The 19,665-nt window shown below is 36.8% G+C and overlaps 1 protein-coding gene across 4 annotated transcripts in view; it reads left to right on the top strand.

The window, feature by feature from the left end:
• The window catches only part of LOC113509355 (protein Wnt-7b), an 85,988-nt gene that overhangs the window by 50,060 nt on the left and 16,263 nt on the right, over nt 1-19,665 (top strand). The gene's annotated exons all lie outside the window — the stretch shown is intronic.

Raw genomic sequence — 19,665 nt, 5'->3', positions numbered from 1 at the left:
GTGGACGATTAACGTATGAAATAAAAACTCACTCAGAACGGTGTGGTCACATATTGATGATATCACATAGTGATATTTTTAGTAGTAACCTACCAAAGATATCAGAAACGGCTCAGAAATATCTAGGGTCCGGTTCAATACCTTTATTATAATTTCGTATGTTAGCACCTTAGGTTTATAACATCGATTTGGTTTTTGCTGTCATAATTTTATAATTATTTTTAATTAATAAAGAAATAAATATTGGTTTGGTCATTTGGAGAGGATGGATGAAAGAAGAATTACGAAAGAGATTTACCGAGCAAGAATGAATGGAGATGTCGGTAGGGGCCGCCCTAGACGGACGTATGTTTACCAAATAGGCGACGTGCTGAAGAAGGGCCAAATTAAACGTACCCGTAACCGGCGAGCGTGTATGAAAATTGATGAATGTGGAAGAAGCGAAAGAGGTTTGTTTGAATCGAAGCATTTGGCGTTCCATTGTTTCTACCTACCCTAATGGGAGACAGGCGTGACAGATATGTATGTATGTATGTAAATATTGTACTTTTATAAAAAAAATATCAATTAGTAATAATAATAATTACTGCAGATTACTGCGGTAACTTATTAATATTTAAAGACGCTCAGTGTCTCTTTACATTTATACGAATTAATATACAATCAAGAAGGCACAATGATTAGATAATGTTCATGAATAAATTGTATATTTCATTCGATTGGCATTGATACGTTCAATTTTACGAGATACATTTAGTGCTCGGACAGCAAGTACAAATTATGTTCGCATCATGAGTACTTAACATATTCGTTAATTCACTTCGTACGTAACATCAGACCTAATTATTTTAATTAGATAACATTTATATGACTAGCTGTATACATATATCATTATATAAAATATTCTATATAGGTCACGATATAATCTATAAGTGAACCTAATTGCTTTCAAATCTGTTCAATACTTTTTGAATAATTAAATGAATGAGTATACTTTATTTGCATTATACAATATAGGGAATAAGCAGGACAAATAATAGATGTAACGATAAAGTTGTATAAGTACAGTAAGGTGGTCTTATTGCTGAGAGCAATCTTTTCAAGACAACCTCAGGGTAATGGACTAATTGTTGTACAAATATGATAATATTGTGCATGTTTAAAATTAATTACTAATTAATAACTAGTTATAAATACCTAAATATTAATTTTTAAATGAAATATCCATACATACTTCACCAGAGGTTGACTTTGTACAGAAGTTATTTGCTTGGACACCTCTGTCCCATTTGTGTTTCTATCGTGAAGCAGTTGTTTGCATGGCTGTGTTTCGGTTTGAAAGGTGGGTATGGCAGTGAATTTACAGGGTACAGAGGAATAACACCTGAGTCCTGGGGAAAGGGATTGTTAGTAATAGGGTCTAACTAACCCATTGCTAGCAATACACCCTATCAGGTCGACCTCCACGTGGTTCCTCCTGGAAACCATCGTGGTTAATTCTAGTGGAATTCATCATAATGGGCTAACTGACCTGCTTTCATCCTCACCTATCACCTCTCACTGGTGCCCCGCCAGCGTATGCCGATAGCGCAGGCGGAGTTAACATACCATTCCATTATCATTCATTAAAAAAAACACCTGAGTCCTCAGGAATGGCAACACATGGAGTGTATCATGCCCCCCCCCCCCATATTTTCCTGTTGTAATACAATACACAGACGTACGGATGTAATGCAAATATTTATTTTTTGTCCCTACAAATATTTATGATTCATCAATCTTCATCAGATTTCTCAGAAACATGGTTGTTATGTGCTTTTTTTGGTTTTTTAAACTAATTTGATTATGTCATTATTAACATGAACCAATTAGATGTACATCTAAAGTAACTGAACGAAGCGAATTGGGTATATGAACTCGTCGATGTGGAAAATTAGAGACGCCTACTGCTCGGTCACTGATTGTTCATCGCCTGTCTATGATTTTATTGTTTTACAAGAGGAACAAAATATCATGTACTCGTTAATAATAAACATTGATACAGGTCTCATCATCTCAGTTTCCATTAAACTCCATTTAAGAATTAGCCACACTTTATTCATTAAACTCACTTGAGACAAGTCCACGGACACGTCGTCCTCCAAAGAAGTCCCTCTGCTCTTGGAGGACTGCGAGTCCACCACGCGTTTGACTGACTCGAACGGCCTCTTGGTCCTGATGGACTCAGGCGATGGGCGCCTGTGGTACCCGGGCAGGGAGTTGGCTCTATCGGACCCTCATGATGAATTCATCATGATGGGCTAACTGGCCTGTTTTCATTCTCATCTATCACCCTTCGCTGGTGCTCCGCTACCGTATCCCGTTAGCGCAGGCGGGGCTACCATACCATTTTCACCCATAAAAAAAACCGACATAGCCCGAAGGATAAGAAAGCTGAAGTGGCAATGACACATAGTTCGAAGAACCGACAACCGATGGGCAAGGTTTTTGAGTGGCGACACCCCACTACATGGAGTGACGAGCTCGAATGCATTGCAGGAAGTCAGTGGATGCAGGTGGCTCAAGATCGTTCCTTATGGTATAGTATATAGGGAAGACCAATGTCCAGCAGTGGACGGATAATGGTACTATTCATCTTCATATAATTTTTTTTTTAATATTTTTACCTACTAAATAACCTGATATTGTATACTATAAAATACTTATCGGGATTTAAATAGGATTAAGAATAACCTACCAATTAAGTTAAACAATAAAATATAATTGGTTGAGCGGTAACAGAGGTTACCGTGAACGAAAAACGTGGACACGGAATTTTTATATATTAAGATATATGTATTTATATTAAAGAAACCCTACGTACGTACCATTCGAAAGAAAATTACTAAAATATAAAATACAGCTAATCCTATTTAACATACCACTTATGATGCCTTTGACAATATATTGAACCCTCCAATAAGATAAACCGATAAATGGACAAGCTATGAAACGTTGAACGGAAAAAAAAAAAAATAAAAAACAAAAAAAAAATACATCTAATAATCTCATTACACGAACGCACACATAATAATTGAGCGTACGACACAGTGTTACGATCATTAGCGCCGCCTAGCGGGATATTTCTAAATTATCACATCGTTACCACAGATAATATAATAGTATACGTGGGGAGATATAATTTGTAGTGTATTACAGGTTACAGCATGCGTTGTACTCCTCAACATAAATCACGGGCCGGCATGTTAATGAGGCCAGATTATTTGAATATATCGTCTAACGATAATATACAGCGCGCTCCGAACCTATATATTGTGAGCTGTCGGTCAGATTACGTAATGCTTAATAGGAATTCCCTTTTGGATATTTTCGTCCAGTTCTGGGACCACCTGGTTGTGAATATTCCTTTGTTCCTCGTCTGGCGCCCATTGGTTTCTACTAATGAGTTTACATATTTGAAATTATTTTGGATTTGTGTTCATATTAAAGAATTATTTTTTAGGGTTGCGCCACTTCACTGTAGTAATATCTATGTTAAATATTTAATAAAAAAAAAGAAAACTTTTTTTTTTATATTTAAAACTATCCAGAAATAACCTATCCGTGTATCACATTTCACTCAAATCCATTCAGTAGTACTTGCGTAAAAAAGTAACAAACATTATGGCATCATAACAAACTTTCGCATTTATTATAATAATAGGATTATTTAAAAATAATTAAGTAGCCAACTAATGAATGTTAATCATAAAATAAGATTCCTATTAAGCTATCACTTAAAAATTTAGATTTTAAATTTAAAAATCGTATTTGAAAATTTCAGAAGCAAAATATGAAGAAAGTGTAAAATGATAAATTTTTATACAATTAGTTCTATATCGTTCACTGTTTGTTAGCACTTTTCAAATAATCGATCTAAAACATTGAAAAATATTCTATTGTTTTTGAAAAATGATAGATAATTTCAACAGTGCCATGCTTCGGTTACTTCCGATCAATATACGATTGTTTCAATAGCACATAAAGTCTTCACCATCACGGTACCGTAGTACTCGAACGAGATGTGTCTCGTAAACATATTGCGCTTTGATAGCTTCTGTTAATGTTTTATTGTAGTAATACAAATATAAAATACTCACTATATGGTCCCTTGACAAGTATATTACACTACAATATACTTGGTATCGACAGGGCTGGATTAAGCACGTCGGGTACATTGGGCATTGCACGTCTCGCTAACAAAAAACCAACATAATATCGTTTAATTTACAATAATTAGAAACCCGTTATGGAATATACAGAAATATGACGATGTAATATATAAAAAAAGGCAATAATTTTTTTTATTAAAGATTTGTCAGGTACAAATTTTCACGTGTAATTTTCATTTAACGACATTTTCTCAAAAATAAAATTTGGCGTTGTAGATCCCTAGTCGTTGGACAGTTACCTACACTTTTAATAACAAATCCGGCCCTGGATTATTATTATTTTTTATTATTATTTCAGCCGTTAAGTATCCACTGCTGAACATAAGCCTTTCCCATAAGGAAAATTTTGCTAGCAGTTGCCACGCTTGGCAGGCAGGTTGGCGACCGCAGTTAGAATTTTAAAGATGTTTTAAGAGGAACGCTGCTGCCCATCCCTCGCCCCGGCCCTGGATATCGATCAACAAAGTTACGCTTCGTTAAACACGATAGATCTCGTCTCCACAAGTAGTAGGATAGTAGCTTACAACCACGTGTATCTTTATACTATGCCTCTTTCTCTAATAATCTTGAGCGAAACAGTATAAGGTCGTCTGAATAGATAAGTCTGTCTCATTGAATTTTATCGCCAAACAGTTTTTTATACAACTTAGAATGGCAAACAAGCTGACAGCCCACCTGATGGAAACTGGTAACTGTCGCCTATAGACATGAGCAGTACCATGGACATAACAGTATACTGTTTCGCCCATGATATGCCAAGAATGGCAACGCATGAGGATGCGTTGCCATTCTTGAGGACTCAGGTGTTATTCCTCTATATCCTGTAAATTCACTGCCATATCCCACCCTTCAAACTGAAATATAGCAGTGTAAACCCAACTGCTTCACGGTTAAAATACGAATGGGATAGAGGTACCCAAGCAATCGACTTTTGTACACAGTCTCCCTCTGGTTTGCATATCGACTTAAGGTTTGAACTATCTTATAGTTACTAGGGCCTTTCACTCATCTTTTACTAAATGCTATAGCAGTATAGTATTATGTTATCTGTGGCTATAGTGAGTTTGTTTGTTGCATCCTAACGCTTTAACGGCTGAACCGATTACTACAAAATTTGATATACAGATACTTTACAAAATAGATATATAGATAGACCATGTAGTCCCGGCATAGAATAGGCTACCCCATCCTTTCCCGTGACCACCTTAAGAGATTCCCAAAAAAATATTTCGTTTTATTCATTACATTTTATGGCGTATACATAAAAGAAAAAAATAAAAGTAGAAAACGTTACCGCTAACTTAAAACTTGACATAGTTATTCATTGGGTTAAGATGACTTTGCAAAAAGTCCACCTCGGAAAGTGGGATACAAAGGGTATTTTATGGAGTTTAAAATTAAAAAGATATTTTTTCCCAAGTACACAAAACACAGCTAATATAATACTGTAGGTACTTGTAACTAAAACGAATTGAAAAAATATTTAAAGAAGACATTATAGATAAAGTAATTCTGCAGTAATTAATAATAATAATGTTTTTGGTGGATGTCACCATACCGCATGACGAGAACCTCGCGAAAGCCGAAACTGAGAAAAAGAGAAAATATCTAGACCTGGCTCACGAGGTGACCGAAAAGTGGGGGGTGGCGTCCACCGAAATCATTCCAATCGTTTTGTCGGTGAACGGTCTTATCCCAAACAGTCTGGAAAAACATCTCAGATGGTTGGGATTCCGAGGCGGCTCACTCCCTGGAAAGAAAACTCCCGGCAGAAAGCGGTGCTCTTAGATTCTGCCCTCATTGTACGACGATTTCTCTCCCTGGGGCCCTGAACCCGGCCGACTGTGCTTCTGCCGGGGGTTAGTTTGCCATCTCCTCTCCTTAAGAGGGGAGATGTGAATTTTCTAGAAATTTAAAACATAATAATAAACTTTATAGACTTAAACAAAATTAGCCTATGGTACAATATACCTATGACTCCACACTAGACAAAGCCCGTCTCGTGGAAGTCAAAGCAAATATTAACCTAATAAACGACTATGACAAATGTGATGCTTGCAGCATTTTTTTATTCATTACTACCTTGTTTCCCGGTTATTTTAATTGGCCTAATAGTTGTGCAATAAAAATTAAATGTTGATTTAATCATTGCTCCTTTCCAGCCGTATGCGTCCATCCTAAAACAAGCCATTAAAGTTACACGATCCGGTGTAAATTATAATTGAAACGGCTCGTATCTGAAATGAACTATAAAACCATTGACTCTGTTCGTACTCGTGTATAGATGTCGTTACTGTTTGTTCTATTTGCCCTCATAAAAGCATTTTACGTTCGTTCTACGCGCTTTTTATCTACAATTAAGTGGGTGTACGCGATCACAGTAAAAATCAACGTTTATACCGGTTGCCGATTCAGTAATTTTTATGCTATTCAATTATTTATTTTTAAAGTTACGTTTTTCGCTCTGGTAACATTAAAAATTACGATATTTATTTCATTTTTACATTTCATTGTGTTGCATGTTTTTTTAAGTGCCACACTATCACAGCTTTCGCCTGGTCTTCAAGCAACCTCCTAACATGGTGTGTTACCGTGTTATGAGGAACTAAGCGACGTGTCTGGGGACATAGCCCAGAATACCCAGTACAGATCCAATTCAGAAAAGACTTTACTTAAATTGGCCCGACCGGGAATAGAACCCAGAACCTCAATGCATAGCAAGGTGCCCGCCACTACGCCTTAGGGGTCGTCAAAATGAAAAGAAATAAATCGATTAAAGCTATAAGAATAAACAAAACGACTAATTTGTCTTTACGCGGTACTCTATGCAAATATGAGACGCAAATTTAGGCTCATCTCCCAGTTTCATTTATTCCATTTTTTTTTTAATTAAAACCTTTTTAAGTAACGAACCGTGCCTCTAACTAACCTCGCTATGTATGGCCCGGCATAGAATGGGCCACCCCTTCCTTTCCCGTGGGTGTAATAAGAGGCGATTAAGGAAGGGCGAGGGATGGGCAGTAGCGTCCCTTTAAAAACATCTTTAAAAGCATAACTGCGGTTGCCAACCCGCGTGCCAAGCGTGGCATCTACTTGCAAAAATCCCCTTAGAGGAAAGCCTTGTGTCCAGCAGTGAACAGTTAACGGTTGAAATAATAATATTGTTTCTCTGCTAGAATACTTCTACAGTATACTTAGAGGAATAAAGTACAATGCGTTTGCTCTTTTTACTAATTATATTTGCATAAGAAGAAAGGAGACAATCATATGATTTACAGTTTTTATTTTATCATTCCTTCAATGTAATTCTTAGTTACAATATACAGTATATGGTTTATTATGATCGAATTTCGACCACTGGACGGCCACTAGTAAAAATAAATAACTCATCTGCTGTAAATTGTGACGTGCAAGTATTCAGATTTCAATAACACCCACAGTACGTAATGGGCTTAAAATTACTTAAGCGGGTTTACACAAACCTCTATTTAATAACACGGTGCAATGTTAATAAACATTTATTTGTCAGTGTGCATTTCTGTACAGTTAAATAAGCGCACTGCCAACTAGAGTTATTATTTGCCAGCGTGCGGCCGGTCTAACGCATAGACATGTATACATATAGACGACGCAACTAATACCCATATATGGTAGAAAAGCAAACTTGTAATATTTTTCTACTATTTTTTTAATTTTTTCTATTTTTTTTTTTTTGTGATACTCAGGTACACGCATGAAAGAAGAAAATTGTTACTTGTTTTATATATTTTGCTTTGTTTGTATACGCATTCTTTTATCTATTTTTAAAACAGCCTACACTGATTTCTATTCATTAATTTCCCGTTACATATGTATATAGACTTCTATAACGAGGACTTAACTATTTTGATATAATGAATTTTACATCAGAACCCCTGAACTAAATATAACAAGTGTCCAAACTAACTAATCTTTTCAACTAACATTAAACTCTGCCAGCCAAATTATAGAGTAGTAACTACCGTTGCTACATCTATGTACACCGACGTCCATGATCTAACCTGATTCGCCCGCGACAGGCATCGGTGGCGCATTACCATTATATATTGCGGGCTGATGATTGCGTTTGTATTGCCGCGTTATATACTGCCTTATGAATGGAAATAATATTCACTGCTGTTTGGAATAGCCTTAATCGGCGTTACTTGATCACGCCTAATATATATAGTTAATCTACACTTTATCTGTAATTATTGTAAGTGGTAAAATTAAATATTTTTCTCAAACATGCTTGGAAATGTGAGCATTATTTTGACAATCTTCTTCGAGATAAATCAAAATTGCCGTACTGGCCAGATACATGCGGGCAGCGGCCGGCAAAAGTTGTATGAAAATCCATATCTATCGTGTTTTGCGGCCAGATAAATTACTATGTAAACTCATATCTGTCCTGTAATTTAAAAATGGAATGACCTTTTACTTCAAAACATGGCTACCAAGGAGGTAACTAATACAAGATTTTATTTAAATTTCGAACTGGCTTGCAAACAGAAAGCTGTTTATTGAAAAAAAAAAACAAAGGAACATTATAGCGCGTGAAAAATTATTATTGTTCATTATTTGTCATTGAACTTAAAAAGTAAAAAGTTGTGTTTTTAATTTCCGCGCATTGTTTGAGAAAAGTGCTATACAAGCCTTGGCCACAACTAGGCATCGATGGACTCACGTATGTGTGCCTCGGCGACGCCTCGGCCCACATTTGCACGTTCGTCCATCAATGCCTCAGTTGCTGGCCGCTGCAGTAATGTACGTGTAAGCAATGACTTATCGCATATACGTGTATATATATACATAGCTATGTTTCGTTATGAAGGACGGGATACAACAATTAAGGTACTGGGCCTAATAGCTCAGTCCTCATAAATAGTCATAAATGAAGAAATACTATGGACATCGCAGATAAGCAGACACACAAACACACACACACGCACCAACGCACGCACGCACGTACGCACGCACACACGCACACACACATCTACGCACGGTATTTTATGATGTCCTTGAGCTCCCTCATGTCTATTGGCGATAGTTATATTTACCATAAGTTAAGCCGTTAGTTATTTTTTCCATTCCAAATTTTATTTGTTTATTCTTTATTGACCACATTACAAAAAAAAAATTATAATATAAAAAGTGGATATAATATTAAAATTATATTGACTTGTTATTAAAATAACAACAAATTGCTATAATCAAACTAAAAAACGAGCAGGGGGTCGCCCCCCGAATGACCCCAAAATACAAATACCTCATAAGGTCCCTGACCCAGTGAAAGTGGATCCATTTCTTACCATAGTGTTATTAAGTTCACGACACTCTCCGCTCAATAAATAACCGCTTTAACTATTAATACGTATAGATAAAACTGTTTATCATGTATTTATTTATACTTTACTAGGTTTTACCCACTACTTTGTCCGTGTGACCAGTATATATGTATAACTGGATTTTTTTTAATGGTTGATAATGGAATGGCATCCTCACCTATGCTAACGGTATACGCTGGCGGGGCACCAGTGAGAGATGATTAATGAGGATGAAAAGGCAGGTCAGTTAGCCCATTGTGACCAATTTATCTGAAATTAATGGTATCTAGGGTGGACCACGAGGAGGTTCCCCTAGATACCACCATCATCACCTAACCTAACCTAACAGGGCGTATTAAGGGGAAACGGATTGTCAGTAACGCGGACTACTAATCCCATTGGTAGCAATATATCCTGTCAGGTCGACCTCCACGTGGTTCCTTCTGGATACCATTGTGCTGAATATTAAGTATATTCATCACGATAGGCTAACTAACCTGCTCTTTTTACTCACCTTTCATCCCTCACTAGTGCCTAACCAGCGTATGCCATTAGCGCAGGCGGGGTTACCATTGAATTATCATCTATTAAAAAACAAAAAGAACCAGAGGGAAAACGTTTGGAATACGTGATAGGACACGAGAATGAGGAGAATGGAAAGACCAAGGTACAGTTATGCAGATTAAAAAAAATACATTGAAATTGTATTAAAGAAGTAAAAATACTCGCAAATAATTATGCGGAAAATGGCAACACTTTCATCAAAAAACGCGTGGCTTTTAAATAACTTCCTTTATTCAATATTTACATTAATGTAAACACACAAAGGTACATAATGATATCGCTGCAATGCGAGTGCGCCGGTGTGGACGACCTCACTTTTACATTTATTTTGTACTAAACGTGAAGGTCGTAAGGTCAGTTGTTGTATGCAGCAACTGGATAATGGAAGCCACACCGCACTCCACCCTTGTACTTGATGGGATATACTTTATTAATATTCTCTTATTCGAATTATATATATATATATATATATATATATATATATACAATATTTACCAGAGGGAGAGTTTGTACAAAAGTCGATTGCTTGGGTACCTCTGTCCCATTCGTGTTTCAACCGTGAAGCAGTTGTGTTTGCATGGCTGTGTTTCGGTTTGAAAGGTGGAATATGGCGTGAATTTACTGGATACAGAGGAATAACACCAGAGTTCTCAGGAATGGCAACGCATGGGGGTATCATGGGCGAAACAGTATACTCTGTTATGTCTATGGTACTGCTCATCTCTATAGGCGACGGTTACCAGTTAACATCAGGTGGGCCGTCAGCTTGTTTGCCATTCTAAGATGGATAAAAAATTTTTTATATATATATAAACTAAACGAAAACCAAAACAAAAAAATATCATTGCCTGATGAAATTTGAAACGAAAATATCAGCAGAAGAAACAAACTGATGGAAATAGCCCGAAGGATAAGCAAAATGAAACAACAATGAGCTGATTACATAGCTCGAAAGACTAAACGTGCCAGCAAACACAGTGTACATTCCCCCGCTAGATCTGAAATACATTGCAGGGAATCAATGGAAGCAAGTGGTTGAGGACTGTTCCTTATGCCAGTCTATGGGAAAGACAGTTTAGCAGTGGACAGTAAACGGCTGAAATGTGGATGATCGTTACCTATCCTAATAATTAAGTACCGCGTTCGTAATTCACTGTTCATCCCAAAGGCTGACTGGTAGAGAATGCTACAAGTCCGCCTTTTGTACCATATTTTCTTTTGGCCAATAAAGTTATTTAAATAAAAAAAAAAACAATGTTGACAAAAAGGAAAAATAATTTATAATAATTCATATACAAATATATTTTACTGGATTGGTTTTTTTACGGCTTTACGGTAATCTATATCTGGTACCGTTAGTACGCTTTCGACTGCCAACATTTTATACTGAGAACTGATTACTGGTAGTGGAGGTTCTATGACCTCGAATAAAGAATGCAAAATACATTTTTTTCTGCATAAAAAAATCACAAAACTGATATACGTTTATTTCAACTATTGATTCCCAAAAGAGTTAATTACCATATCTAAATCGATTTAAAATTGTCGACGCAAGTGCGTAATATTAACACAATAAAAATACAAACAAATTAAACATTTCCTTTTGAAAATCGCTTAATTGTAGTCGTGTGTGTCTTTAATATAATTCGTTTCTCTTACAAACTGACGGTTTAATTAATTCCTTTCGCTATTAGCACAAGTCAATAAATCAGGAACTAATTGACACGGCCATGACGGGCGTGGGGGCGACAGTGCACGCTGACACCACTGCCTCACGACCGGCCCTCATATCACGGATCCTGGTACTTTTAAAAAATGTTCCCTTGACATTGATTAGGTTATTGCAATCATTGGTGAAATCCGTTCATCTCTAGATTCATTTGTCACCAAATAGCTATTTCGAAAGGGAAACATACGTGTATAGCTGTTCCACAGAGAATCAGCGTTTAGGCATAATGTATGAATATCTAAACGCTTAGCTGAGTCATGGCCTTTTTGGTCGCACAATTTCTAATTAAGTATACGTTTGTTTTTATATTTTCTTCTCTTCTAAGTTTATAATTATTTATGTTTTAGTTGTACCTGCAATTGATATGCGCCAAATCAATATTTTTCTTTCTTCCTTCTTTCTTTAATTGCTGGATATGTAAGCAATACATTATAATCCTGGGACAGAAGGAATTGTTAGTAATAAGGATCTAATAGACCCATTACTACCAATATACTCCATCAAGTTTATAAATTACGTGATTCCCCTAAGAAACCTTGAAGAATTCATCATGGTAGGATGTGACACAGACCGACAGGTCGACCCTTCCTATACACTAACTGACCTGCTTTATCTTCATCTGTCAAGCCTCACTGATACCACACCAGTGTATACCGGTAGAGCATTTCATTTCATTCCATTTTCACCATTAAAAAAAACCACAGTCCTTATTAATGGCAACACACGAGTGGTGGGGGAGGGGATTGTTAGTAATGCGGATTATCAGTATCTGGACTGTCAGCTTGACCTCCACGTGGTCCCCCCTGGAAATGATCGTGTTGAATTCCAGGTGTATTCATCACGATAAACTAACTGACCTGCTTTTTCATTGTCACCGATCATCTTTAACTGATGCTCCACCAGCGTATACCATTAGCGCAGGCGAGGTTACCATTCCATTATCATACATTAAAAAAAAACAGACGTGTGGTATGGTCCATCAGGTGGACTATTAGCATGTTTGTCTTTAAATATCATAAAAGAACACCAATACAGATGATATTTTTTAAAAGGTCTAGTACGGAAGTCGATTCTCTGTCAATAAATGACTTTTGTAACATTAAACCAGCTAGTTGAGTAGTGGCACGATTAGTTTTCATATAAATTGATGTGGTTACGTCTGTCTCCATCTACGTCTGTGATCAATACCAACTTCGCCATGTAGGTAAATTATTCCATCAGATAAGGCCGGTGCTAATTTCAACGCTGACCGACAGACTGATGGATTGGCCGCTCAGGTTATTGGAAAAGGTTTCCAATATTAAGCATCAAAACGTTTATGGCAGTTTTCTACTTTTTTAGTAGATTTTAGACTCGTCCAGCAAAAGGTCGTTTGATAGATTTTGGCACTTTTTAACCAAATACAGTTAAAATAATGATAAATAGATTGTCTGCGTTAACATGGCACGCCCCTCCAACTTTATACTCTAATGTGTGTGACCATATACAGACGGGGTGCTCTGTCTGTGTTTGTGGGGACACGTCTTCAGCTGCGGTACGGCCAGAGGAGTATGTTCTTTAGTTGAAATCTTGTGAATATATTTACTCACACATTTTTAATTATTTGGATTTTGTAGGTGTGTACCATGTTAGCATAGACAAATGGCACATCTCCTAAAATTTACATATCTTTTCCCCTTTATTGGATACATGTATTTTCTGTTTTTTTTTTTTTTAATTAATCCGCAATCTTTCATAATTCGTATCTCGATAACTTCATTGTGTATTCTAAAAAAATACAGAGAATTTGAAAAAAAGTTACTCGTAAATATTTATATTTGCATCAAGTGAGCCATTTATCTAAGTCTCATAAAATATTAAGCGTTTTGGTAGATTTTAGTAGAACTTTTAAGTTCATTTTAATAACGGTTACGCTGGCAATACCCATATCCACTAATTTATCTTAAACTCTAAATTGTTTTCATAGAACTATGATTAGAACAGGACACATAACTAACTGTATCGTTTAAGCAAATCTCTCAATACAGACCGGTGTTGCCCACTCGGTGTCCGTCTGTCTGTTGTGTGTAATTGTATGATTTATTGCTGATACTGCTACAGGACTGACAGTTCAACTGGTGAAGCCGGCTGTAGGACTACAGGTTCGATTTTCAACAATTATCCACATGATGGTGGCACCATCAAGGGTTTCAGCATACTGATCTGATACTGCTTAGCAGTTTGTATTCACACAAATACGTTATTTATATATGTAGTTAAACTTTATGAAACAAGCCACAGTTAAGTTTTATGCAAAAAGTAAAAAAAAAAACTATTCAAAAATGTTTAAATTTAAATTTACATCAAAAAAATATATCTTTCTCTCTCTCTTTCTTTCTTCCTCACTCCCGCCAGTACGTACCGATAACGCAGGCGATTAACCCCGCCTGCGTTATTAGTATATTGTTCTATCTTCATGCGTCATCCCTGAACAACCTGCCAATTTAGAGATTTACATCTCCTATTTCAGTAGATATAATAATTATGTTACTATTGGTTACAGTCGGTTTATTTTTTGCAGTATAAAATTCTGTTTTTGTTATCAATGTATAATCATAGCTGTGTAAGAAAATACATGTGTGTGTGCATACTTGAAACCTGTACCGTACTGGTTTACTGATGTTATTAAACACACAAGCCTATACAAATATTTAGAAAGTATACAGTAATTAAACGGGCAATTAACGATCGACGCCGCGGGGCGGACTAATGTTGAATAATGTATAGCAATTAATGTATACAAATATTGAACGCAACAAACAAACAGAAATGACCGCCCGCGGGAACGTTCTTTATATATTGCTCTTAAGTACTTCCTCTATTCGAGGTATTAAGACGGATTCACACTGTCTGCCGAGCAGAGAACAAGCCGAACATACTGTACATTACTGAGTTCGTTTTAAGTACAATCAAATTAGTACATAAACATTAATCTTTATCAAAATATAATTCACTCTCTGTTGTGTTTTTATTTGATAAAAAAATATAACATGAACCCTAGAGAAAATGTTTTATGCAACTTAGAATAACAAACAAGCTGACGGCCCACCTGATAGAAAGTGGTAACCGGAGTACCATGGACATAACAGAGTATACTGTTTTGCCAATGATACCCCCCATGCATTGCCTTTCCTGAGGGACTCAAGTGTTATTTCTCTGTACCCTGTAAATTCGTTGCCATATCCCACCCTTCAAACTGAAACACAGCCATGGAAACGCAACTGCTTCACGGTAGAAACACAAATGGGACATAGGTGCCCAAGCAAACGACTTTTGTACAAAGTCTCCCTCTGGCGAAATAAAATACTTTTACAACACTTATATATTCGTTGTGTAGAATGGGCCACCCTTTCCTTTCGCTATGTCGTGAGAGACGACAAAGGGATCACCAAAAATCACCACAACCTAAAGTCTAAACGTAGCAACTACTGGTAAACTGGTACTGATACGACACGACACCAACTCCTTCCTTGAACTGCCTGATGTAAGTATGTCTCGGTCTCCCTCTCCCCCTTCTTCCTTCTATCTTACCTTCTATTATAATGTTCATAAGTTCGTCGTGTCGTATCAAGTGTCCTAACATTTTTTCCCTTCTGTCCTCAATAGTTTTAATAATTTGTCGTTTTTCCTTAACCCTAAGCAGGACCTCCTCATTGCTAATTCGATCCCTCCAGCTAATTTTCTCCATCCTTTTCCAGCACCACATTTCAAAGGCTCTAAGTTTATCCATTTCCTTCTGAGTTAATGTCCACGTCTCACATCCATACAGAGCTATACTCCAGATATAGGTTTTGATAAGCCGCTTTCTAATATTTCTTGTTATCTTAGCCTGTAAAAGGTGTTTTTTGTTATTGAAGGCTTGTTTGGCCATGGCTATTCTCGTGATTACATCCGGAGTACATCTTGAATCACTTGTGATTAAACTGCCTAAATATTTAAATGTATTTACTTGTTCTAATTGAGTATTCCTTTATCCATAACTATTCCTTTATCATCCATAAAAAAAAAACTTCGTCTTTAGAAATGGCAAGATTTAGACAATTTATATTGTGGTCTCCTATATATAGGAGACGGTTTGCATTTTCTATCAAGTAAACCATCAGCTTGTTCGCCATTTCGAACTGCATTAAAAATATTCTTACGTTTTGTTTTACATTTGGAACACATTCCAAATAAACCTTAGTTCGTGTTCTCTTGAGTAGTGTAGACGCGTCTTTATATTGAACTATTTGTACTCAACTCACCTGAATAAAAAATAATTCTTACTTATATTGTACATCTAAGAGATTTTCTGTGTTTTCCTACAATTTATGTACAGTAATACTTATTTGTACAAACATATTTGTATCTAATAAAAATTAAGTATCGATCCACGCTTGACCGGTAGTTATTAATTTTTCAGCCAACTTCAATAAAAGGAGGTTCTGAATTAGGTTGTATTTGGGCTTGTGTGTGTTGGTTTGCCCTTGCCGATTGGGTAGTAGCAAGTTTATTTTACTGGATTTGCAGTAATAAAGAATTTGTTTTTGTTTTTGATATGATTTTAATATGTGAGCAACTGAACTATATAAATTTACAATATTTTGAATATATATGAAACGAAGAGGTGACGGTATATAATACAAGTAAAGTAAAACGAATGACGTAAACGTGGCTGCTAATTATGTGGTCGTCGCAATTTGCTTCACACTTCACGATCCTTGCAGCAATCATAGATTATGCAGTAACATGTTGTATTTTTAAGTGTTTATTACCTCATAACTCTGTCAATTGTCACCAATTTGGATTTGTTTTTCTGAAAAGATATACTTAGTGCCTGGTCAATATTATCTTCCCTTTCTTTCTTGGGGGGTTCTGCCAGTAGTTGCCATGCTTGGCAGGCGGATTGGCAACCATAGTCAGGCTTAAGAGATGTTTAAGAGGGACGCTGCTGCCCATACCTCGCCCTCCCTTAGCCGGTTCTTACGCCACCCACGAGAAAGAAAGAAGTGGCCTATTCTATGCCGGGACCACACGGCCACAATATTATAATATTAATTAGAAATTATATTACAGAAATGTTATCAAAATCGGTTTAGAGGTTTAGTTTTTAAATCAAAATAACTGTGGTATAAAGTACGAATTGGAAATATCCTTTTAAAAGTCTCAAAAATATAGCATGAGCCGTGAATAGAGGCTTAATTGACAGGTGAAGGAAGGGTGGCGGCGATCCGAGTGTACGTTTCATTAATACGCAGCCGGTAACGAGGGCCAATTAACGTTCGCTTGCGACAAGTCGCAATTTACACCGCCGCGTCAATCGGCGCGCGACGAGACGACCGCCCACGCACGCGCGCCGCACTCAAATGAAACGCTGCGCTTCTAAATAATAAAAAAAATATCATATAGCGCCATCTACATCCAAATTAATTAATTGTATTGTGGGTACTTTCTTTAATGAACGACAATGAAATAATAACCCCGCCTGCGCTATCGGTATACACTGGTGGGGCACCAGTGAGTGATGATAAGTGAGGATGAAGCAGGTCAGTTAGGCCATCATGACGAATTTATCAATAATTAACCATGATGGTTTCCAGGGGAAACTGCGAGTAAAGAGTTAGTAAAAAGTGTAGTCTACGTTACAAATCCAATCATAATACCTATATAAAAAACAAACATGAATTCCATTATCATTATAATATCTGGCCAACCCGATTTACTCTCATAATGGTTTTTTTTTTATACAACGTAGAATGGCAAACAAGCTGACGGCCCACCTGATGGAAAGTGGTAACCGTCGCCTATAGACATGAGCAGTACCGTGGACATAACAGAGTATACAGTTTCGCCCATGATACCTCCCATGCGTTGCCATTGCTGAGGACCCAGGTGTTATTCCTCTGTACCCTGTAAATTCACGCCACATCCCACCCTTCAAACCGAAACACAGCCATGTAAATACAACTGCTTCACGGTAGAAACACGAATGGGACAGAAGTACCAAAGCAATCGACTTTTGTACATAGTCTCCCTCTGGTCCTACAAAATTGCTACTTAATGCTTAATAATCTAAGCTAATCCTTAATATTACTACGATTTAGAATATTAACATAAGACCATTATGGGAGTAAGCCGTATCGAATACAAAACGAATTGTAAAAATCGATTCTGAATTCGACACGTAATAGCGTAACAGGGGGAAAGGGATTGTTAGTAATGGGGTCTAATGAACCCATTGCTAGCAATACACCCTATCAGGGCGACCTCCACACGGTTCCCCCTGGAAACCATCATGGTTAATTCTAGTGGAATTCGTTACGATGGGCTGGACCTGCTTTCATTGTCACCTATCATCCCTCACTGGTGCCCCGCCAGCGTATACCGATAGCGCAGGCGAGGTTACCATTTCATTATCACTCTTTAAAAATACCTCATAACAAAAAAACATTCAGATCAATTGCAAACCTCGTTCAATAGAACTTCCAAGCTTTAAGCCATTTAGCTTAAAAACATAAAGGTTAATTTTAAACTTTCGCGTTGTTTACACATATTTTTAAATACACTATCGGAACTTAACGCGATGAAAAAACTTTTACAGTAAATATTACCTACATACCTGCTACTTTATTGCAGACGTTTCAGTAGAAAAAGAAGCACGTATGTATTATTTACTTATAAAAGCATTTCATCGCGTTAAGTCGCGTATGGTTGTTACCTTGAAACCATTCTAAGGCAGGAGAAAAATCGCTATTTCTATTAATAAGGTTACCGATGAGTTTAACCTTCTACTGGTACGAAATTTTGGTGACCGCCCGTGGGGTGACCCGTCAGTGTTCGCGTAACGAGCGTGAGACGTCTCGATGCGCAAGTCGAGCCGCTGAGCACGTGATTGTCTGCACTTTATCTAGCTTAACTTACAACTAACTTACACTAAATAACTTCTAAACATTTACGCAGAAATTCTAGGGTATTGCGATTATACGAGGCGCATACGATCTGTAAGAAACGACTTTGCACAGTTCACGGCAAATAACTTTAACAAAATTTTAATGAATTTTAAACGCTTTTTAAACGACCCCAAAATGAAAAAGGATCTGGGCTCGATTGTATTTGTAGTATGTACTTATATATAAAGCATTTTGTTTTGGTTTCATTTTTTGATGCGTTTAATAAAAAGATAATCTGTAAGTTATTTAAAAGAGCCATCCTCTTTCAAATATTACCGTTTATGAGCCCGAGAGAGTTGCAGAAAGTGGCTATACATTCGTAGTACACGCAAGTACACAAAACATAACTTCAAACATGACATATCAAGAAACGACATGATATTTTAAGGTAAATTTGATTAATGTTAGTATTTTTTTAATTTTGCAATCAGAATTTTTGATACACAAAAAAACTCTCAGGTCCTTGTATTTGGGGGTAAGCTCCCGAATATTCATTGTTGGTTTCCCATATCACTGGATATCCGAGCTTGAGACCCAGGTGATTTGATATAACTGAGTGACACTTATTAAAAAAAACCATCTTTATTCAAAAATTTTGGTTTTTAACACTTTTAAATAGTCACTTTTATGATTTTTCTGCTGGTTTTATCATTATTATATTTAGCGATAGTTACTGTTATAAATATACCTACTGTAATCTGACTTCATCTATATATTTTGTCCATTGAATAAGAGGATCGCCGTGTGGTCCCGGCATAGAATGTGCCATCCCTTTCTTTACCGTAGGTATCGTAAGAGACGACTAACGAAGGGCGAGGGATGGGCAGCAGCGTCCCTCTTGAAACATC

The sequence above is a fragment of the Galleria mellonella genome, unplaced genomic scaffold, assembly GCF_026898425.1.
Source record: "Galleria mellonella isolate WM207_F2 unplaced genomic scaffold, CSIRO_AGI_GalMel_v1 utg571, whole genome shotgun sequence".
NCBI lineage: Eukaryota > Metazoa > Arthropoda > Insecta > Lepidoptera > Pyralidae > Galleria > Galleria mellonella.
This window is presented reverse-complemented; position numbering and strand designations above follow the sequence as displayed.